Source organism: Sinocyclocheilus rhinocerous, unplaced genomic scaffold (genome assembly GCF_001515625.1).
Source record: "Sinocyclocheilus rhinocerous isolate Xijiao unplaced genomic scaffold, SAMN03320098_v1.1 scaffold1063, whole genome shotgun sequence".
Taxonomy (NCBI): domain Eukaryota; kingdom Metazoa; phylum Chordata; class Actinopteri; order Cypriniformes; family Cyprinidae; genus Sinocyclocheilus; species Sinocyclocheilus rhinocerous.
The window spans coordinates 1297585-1305764 of NW_015625586.1; positions in this window are offsets into that span (position 1 = coordinate 1297585).

The window sequence follows — 8180 nt, forward strand, 5'->3', positions numbered from 1 at the left end:
AACACGTCTCTAAAGGGGGCATAGCAGGCTGGAATGTCTATGGATTGCTTCTCGATGGGACTCTCAATGGAGGTTGAATTCACTGGAAGGACCTCTGGGAGTTTCTTAGATGGTGTGGGAGTCCCGGGGAAGCAGTCTAGGAAGCAATCCTTGCCCCACTTCGGGACTTCTCCCGTCTTCCAGGACAGAATGGGATTGTGCTTTACCAACCACGGGCACCCTAAGATGATGTCAGATAAAGTTACCTGCTGACCAGGAGTCGATAAGGGCCGATACTGAAATAGAAACATCAGAGGCAGTAAGCATTACACAGGTAGTGAGTGGTTCCATCTTAACGATATCAGGCTGAATCACACTCACCACAGGACGTGGAGGGCGAAGGGGGCATGCCAGGATCATATGCCCTTGAGCTCCACAGTATAAACAAAGACCCCGGGTCAGCCTTCTCTGCCGTTCAACGGAAGATAACCGTTGCTTCTCCACAATCATGGGTTCTGGTGCTGGGTGGAGGAGGTGATGGGTGGTGATGGTGGCAGTGCCGGTGGATTCCGTAGCACTCGTCGTAGTGAGTCTACGAGCTCCTGGAATGGATCGGGATGACTCATCTGTGCCGTCGGTGTTGGTCCGGTCTTCTGTAACGGAAGAGGGCTGACACAACAGGTTAGTATTTATAAACAGTTTTATTTGGTCACAGAGAGTCCGGGTGTAGGGTCCAGATGGTGTGATGGTGCGTGAATAGTTCGTAGAACAGTTCAAAGGATATGATGAGTGGAGTAATCAGAGTCTTTGTATTTACAGGAGCTGGAATGCACACAGGAGGAGCACACACCTCAGCGATCCGGGAACTAGGAGGAACAGGAGACACTTGGAGACGAGGAGACACTAGGAGGAACACAGGAGGTAAGTAATGCAGGAAGTATTCAAATGGAAGTAGTAGCAGAGTCATTGAGTCCTCTACGTGTATACGAGACCGGACAGTGAGGGTGTCTGAGGTGTGTGCTTTTATGCAGGCTGGTTGATGAGGTGCTAGATTGGTGACAGGTGCAGGTGCTCAGAATTCAGGTGAGAGGGATCGTTGTGATTGGGTGGTGGTGGAGCCTGGCCGATCTGTTACAGGGGGTGAGTTCAGGATATTTTTATTCTGGAAATTAACTAATTTAATGCTTTATTCTGTATGATCCCTTAATCCAACCCCACACCTAAACTTAACAATAACCTTACTAACTATTAATAAACAGCAAATTAGGAGTTTATTGAGGGAAAACTCTTAGTCAATATTGAATATGTGTTCCCTAATCTAAAGTGTTACCGAATGTCTAAAGTGGACTACAGAAATAAAGTGTAACCATAGGTAATTTTACACAGATTTGTCAATGATTAGCTTTTATTTCTCTGTCAGTCCAGTCACAACTATGAGCTCGGTGAGATCTTAGCTCTAGCAATTCATTGTTCTATTGTAAAGAGGTAGGCTGAACCCATCACATTTTCAGGACACAGTACAAATCTAAGCTTTGTGATGTCATAATAGCACCATCACTTATTTGTCATTCAATTTTTATGTAACTGTGGAATATATGACATCATAGACCATAACTTTGAGAGGACTATTAATTCATATGCACTCCTGAATCAGATAAGTATATGAAAAAAAACACACACATTTTTCAGATTCTCCATTATTATGGATAATTGAATAATATTATCTTTTTAATTATTAAATAATAATAATAATAATAATAATAATAATAATAATAATAATGATAATAATAATAATAATAATAATAATGATAATAATAATAATACTTATTATTTATTTATTTGTTGATTCTGATCAGACAAATGCAGCCTTGGTGCACAACAAATCTGCATCATTGTTTCAACAACTTTTTTTGAGTTGTAAAGATGACACTATGTTTTCATGATGTAATGAACTCTTTTTTTTAAAATCCAAACTGGAATATCAGAAGTTCTTTGGGACGGGGAAAAACATCCAGCTCACCACAGCCATTAACACATCTACAAATCAATACCTTCCATCACACACACATATGTAGACCCCACACCACATACCACCTGCTGCCCCTCAAGAGAAATGAGGCAGGACCACCAACGGAAGAAAGGAGAGTGGAATATGAGACAGAATTAGGACAGAGTGAGAGGGTGACAAAAAGAGAAAAATGAGGGGATGCTCAGATATAAATACAGTAGGAAGTGCATTACTTTTCCTCTGTAACACACTCATGCTTAATATTAGCAGAGTCACACACAGACATGAAACCCTGCACGCTAACACTGTCTATGCCCACCCACGCTCAGATGACCACACACACACACACACACACACAAACATAAACAGCGGGTTATTACTCTGTCATTGTCTCAATCAGAGCATCCTATTGGCACACTTTAAACAGTGACTGCCATGACATGATTCCACCATCTGTTCATGTGGAAGCAACACCCAGCAAATGATGAGCGCACACAAACACATACTGTCCATCTGATTCTCTTCCTGTCTGAACAGACACTGAGGGACTTGGCAAACACTTTACTGTAATAACAGTGCATGAATAGTCATGCACTAATACCTAAATTAATATTACTTTAATATGAACTAATGATGAGTTAATGCATGTACTAACCTTAAGACATGAGTCATATGTATTCATGTCTGAAAACTTACCACAAAGTGTTAATACATTAACTAACATTGCTTAGTACATGCCTTAACTCATCATTAGTTCATATTAAAGCAATCTTTAATTTAGGAATTAGTACATGATTATTCGCATACTGTTATTGTAAAGTATTACTTGAATGAGTTTGTTCAAAAATCGACTACTAGATCTATATTACAAAAAGAGATCAGTCAGATCGATAAAGAAATATACATAGATGTAGATATACAGGTGCATCTCAATAAATTAATGTCGTGGAAAAGTTCATTTATTTCAGTAATTCAACTCAAATTGTGAAACTCGTGTATTAAATAAATTCAATGCACACAGACTGAAGTAGTTTAAGTCTTTGGTTCTTTTAATTGTGATGATTTTGGCTCACATTTAACAAAAACCCACCAATTCACTATCTCAACAAAATAGAATACTTCATAAGACCAATAAAAAAAAAAAATTAGTGAATTGTTGGCCTTCTGGAAAAGTATGTTCATTTACTGTACATGTACTCAATACATGGTAGGGGTTCCTTTTGCTTTAATTACTGCCTCAATTCAGCGTGGCATGGAGGTGGTATGGAAGCCCAGGTTTCTGTGACAGTGGCCTTCAGCTCATCTGCATTTTTTGGTCTCTTGTTTCTCATTTTCCTCTTGACAATACAAGATTCTCTCTGGGGTTCAGGTCTGGTGAGTTTGCTGGCCAGTCAAGCACACCAACACCATGGTCATTTAACCAACTTTTGGTGCTTTTGGCAGTGTGGGCAGGTGCCAAATCCTGCTAGAAAATGAAATCAGCATCTTCAAAAAGCTGGTCAGCAGAAAGAAGCATGAAGTGCTCCAAAATTTCTTGGTAAACAGGTGCAGTGACGTTGGTTTTCAAAAAACACAATGGACCAACACCAGCAGATGACATTGCACCCCAAATCATCACAGACTGTGGAAACTTAACACTGGACTTCAAGCAACTTGGGCTATGAGCTTCTCCACCCTTCCTCCAGACTCTAGGACCTTGGTTTCCAAATGAAATACAAAACTTGCTCTCATCTGAAAAAAGGACTTTGGACCACTGGGCAACAGTCCAGTTCTTCTTCTCCTTAGCCCAGGTAAGACGCCTCTGACGTTGTCTGTGGTTCAGGAGTGGCTTAACAAGAGGAATACGACAACTGTAGCCAAATTCCTTGACACGTCTGTGTGTGGTGGCTCTTGATGGACATTCTAATTTATTGAGATGCACCTGTATTTATAGATTTTTTTTCTTACTCAACCAGTATGACACTAGCAACACACGGTCACAGGTTCGATTCACTTTGGATAAAAATACCTGCCAAATCAATAAATGTAAATCCAGATATACAGAACAGAAGCTCTTTCTTTTTGAAAGAAATTAAATAAGAAATTAGTAAGGGGTGTTTAATTGATCAAAACTGAGAGTAAAGACTTTAATATTGTTAATATATATTTCCAATATAAATGAATGCTGTTTTTAAAACTTTCTATTAATCAACAAATCCTGTAAAAAAGTATTACCGTTTCCACATTTTAAAATATTAGGCAGCAATAACTGTTTCTTGAGCAGCAACTCAGTATATTAGGATGAACACACACACACACACACAAACACACACACACACACACACACACAAAACAAACAGATAGACAGATACCAACCCAGGCTCATTGGAAAAACGTGCCTATGTCTAAATTTTAGCACAAGGATATTTTTTCTGCATCTCTTTCAAAGTGAAATGTGCACTAAAAGTTTGTGTGTTAAGTTTGATCTGAAACAGATGAATGTGAATCTGGCCAACGATTATTATGCTGGTTGTTGTACAAATCGTGGCAGTTCGGAAATTAAATGTCCTGTGAGTGGCACTAAGATTTTAAAGCTCTTATTGTGTTTAAAATTATTTTTCACCTACACTAAACCCTAAATCTAACCAATAGTGTTAAAAGTAAACATGAGATAAAAATGCATTTGCTGAAGAAGCCATGCCAGCAAGTCTTTAAAGGGATAGTTCACCCAAAAATGAAAATTCTGTCATCATTTACTCACCCTCATGTCGTTCCAAACCTGTATGAGTTGCTTTCTTATGTTGAACACAAAAGAAGATATTTTGAAGATTGCTGGTAATCAAACAGTTGGTGGTTGCCATTGACTTCCATAGTATTTTTTTTTTTATTATGGAAGTCAATGGAAGTCAAACTATCCCTTTAAGCTCTTTTATTGGGATTTGTGTATTGCGGTACATTTATTTACATTTACATTTATTCATTTAGCAGACGCTTTTATCCAAAGTGACTTACAATTGAGGAATGCAACAGGCAATTCATCATAAAGAGGCAAATAAACACAGGAAGGAAATTTCTGACTTTGTTCAGATTAGTACAAACTAGACAGGGAGGGATTAAAGAAAGAGAAAGTAAAGTTTCTGGATGGGTGTGGGAAGATCATTCCACCAGCCAGGAACAGTGAATGAAAATGTTCTGGAAAGTGATTTTGTGCCTCTCTGTGATGGTAAAATAAGGCATCGCTCACTTGTAGATCTCAGGATTCTGGGGGGGATGTAGATACGTAAGAGTGAGTGGAAGTACGAGGGTGCCGTGTACCCGAGCACACTGCATTATAAGTGCAATGCTGTACTAGGTGGGCTACCAAGCAAGTTTACTACATTGGAAAAGCTGTACATATGGTTATTTGATGCACATGTCAAAATGTATCAGTGTACAAATCATGCACTATGGTAAAAGTGTTTTGAGGTCATACAGTAACATAGTATTGTTCAACTGTGTGAAATTAAGTCTACATTCTATAATCGATAATCTGCCAATATAGTCATAATTTATGTCAAAAGGAATAAAAGATGTTGATGTTTTACTGCCATTAGTTTTCATTTCAGCTGGAAACTGCAATGAATTGTATGTATTGTGTAGGTACATTTTGAAGTTTTGAAAAAATGTAGGTAGAGGCAAGTTTTTCCAATTAGACAGGTATATAATCTTAAACCTATCAGTGTAGCATAGTGTAGATTCATCAAATTTATATTTAGAAAGTCTAAATTTGCATTTCCTGAAAGAAAAAATGTATAGCACTTGCAAGACTGCAAAAGAATAGCGTTAAAGTTTTTTGAGAAAGTGATCAAAAAAGGAGCTGAAAACAGAAAAAATGTGAGCTGACATTAGTAGAGAAAGTAGATTACATCATCCTTGACACACTCTGAATACCTAATGATGTAAAAGTGTAAGGAACTGAGAGATTTTAATCTTGGGTATTATCTTTTAATCTTGAGTATAAAATCTAAAAATACACAGAATATCTAAGACATTTGTAAAAGTAACAGCAGTTTGAGTTAGAATTATAATTTTTTTTGTCCTTTTGGTTGAAAATTGTTTTGGAAACTTGGTTTCTCTTTAATCGATCACCAAATCCTCTCAGTATCTCCTAAGTGCTGGTGTTTTTTGGAGATGAGTGCTCATATCACATGCAGGAGCACAGGGAACACAACCACAAATGCAGCTGAAATTAAAATAATGGCGTACTTATGATGATGCACCTTCATTTAAATGTCTGCATTATTTATAGATGACATTTAAAAAAAGAAAAAAAAGAAACATGAACAATAAACACAGAGTACCCGTCTGATTCGACCTCCTTAGAGTGAGGCCACGACCCTGTGAGTGCCATCGAAGTCTATTAAGTGCTTTCTAATTGCCGTGGGCTCAGCGTGTATTGTTTTATGAATAGTTAAAAAGGAGCTCCCTCAGGTCCTTGAGCTCTCACAGAAGACAAAAACATCTCCTTCACTGTGTATGACACAGGGCTCATACAAGAGCCGTGACATTTACAAGTGCTATTAAACAAATTTAAAACTCCACGAGCCAGCATATGGAGCCCAAATTGGTGGCACTTCTGATGAGCCACAAGGACAGCTGAATATCAATAGGGTGTTTGGAATAAAGTGCATTAGATAATTTAATAAATACCAAGATCAGATTCAGGAAAAAGCATGATTGTGTGTTACAGTTTCATGCTAGTATTTGAATGGAATTTGTTAATGCTTTTATATAACAGGACAGTGAAAAGAAACAGGAAATTATTAGGTAGAGAAAGGGGGAAATAGGAAAATATGACACAGGCCATTGCTCCAACACAACAATATGGCTCCAACATGTTATTCTTTGATTTTTTTTTTCTCAAAACAACAAACCAAAGTCTAACAGATGTCATCTCAGCCTTTTCTTGATCTTCTTCCTTTCTTTTTTTTGCCACAATAAAGGTGTAGTTCTGACACGGGTCTTCTGAACTCCTGGCAGTTGACATAATTTTGCAACTTAGACAGTAATTTATTATAAGGTTAAATTTGTTAACATTAGTTAATGCATTAGGTGTCATGGAATAACGAAAATTACTTGTATACAGTAGCATTATTGCTGTAGATTAATGTTAATTTCTATAGTAATACATTTTTAAAAATTCAAGTTGTATAAATGAACATTAATTAACATTAACATTATTATGAACAAACATGAAATAAACATTAACCTACATTATGAAATGGTATGAAAATAGTTAATTATTAGTTCATGATACCTAATGCAGCGACTAATGTTAACAAATAAAACGTAAAGTGTTAACTGCAAGACAGAATGCATTATGATAATGGAACACTATAGCTTTAATGAAACATCATTGTCTGTCCTAATAGCCATCATGGAGACTCTAACGAGCAGCACTGCCCTGCCATCATCAGCTCAGCTCGGCTCAGTCTGCTGCTAATTAAAGCCACATATGTTTACTGCAGAAGTCTGCCTATAGCCGAAAATCACACTCCAACCACAACTAGCTTCGAAAAGTTCGGAAAAATACAATCTGTACAGCAGCAATTTCACAAGATGTTGTCTCATTAACAGGTTGTGTTATAAAAGAAATGTAAAGGCAGTTTAGCTTAGGTTAACCTTAATGTTGAACCCCAAGTCAGTCTATCTTTATGTTTACATTTTAAAAAAGTAAATACAACCACAATCATTTAACAGTTTGACTGTGCGCATTCAATCGAAACATTATTTGACAAATGAGATAAAATGAGCGTTTCTTATAGGTGGTGGAATGTTGATAAACTCCAACCTGGCAACTTATCTGCCACTTCAAGATAAAGAGAAAACATCTTGTGCTTTTTGACTTTTAGCAAAAAGTCTGGTCAACATTACTGCTTATTCTGGCAAAGAACTGCCAGCTTTATCCAAAGCGACTGAATGCTATGCATTTTTTTCATTCTCTGAGTCATGAACCCATCTTATCATCTGAGCAAAAGTGACCAAACACAGTTTGTGCCATTTTTAGGTATTTCATTATTATTGAAAAATGTGTTTTGCCCAGTGTATTAGCACTTGACTATTCAATGCGAAGGTGAAAGGTCAAAAGTTAGACAATTGTACATGGCTGTCTGTTGTACTCTGAGATGGTGCATACAATCTGCACACCACACGTGAAATGCGTGTATAAGTAGGA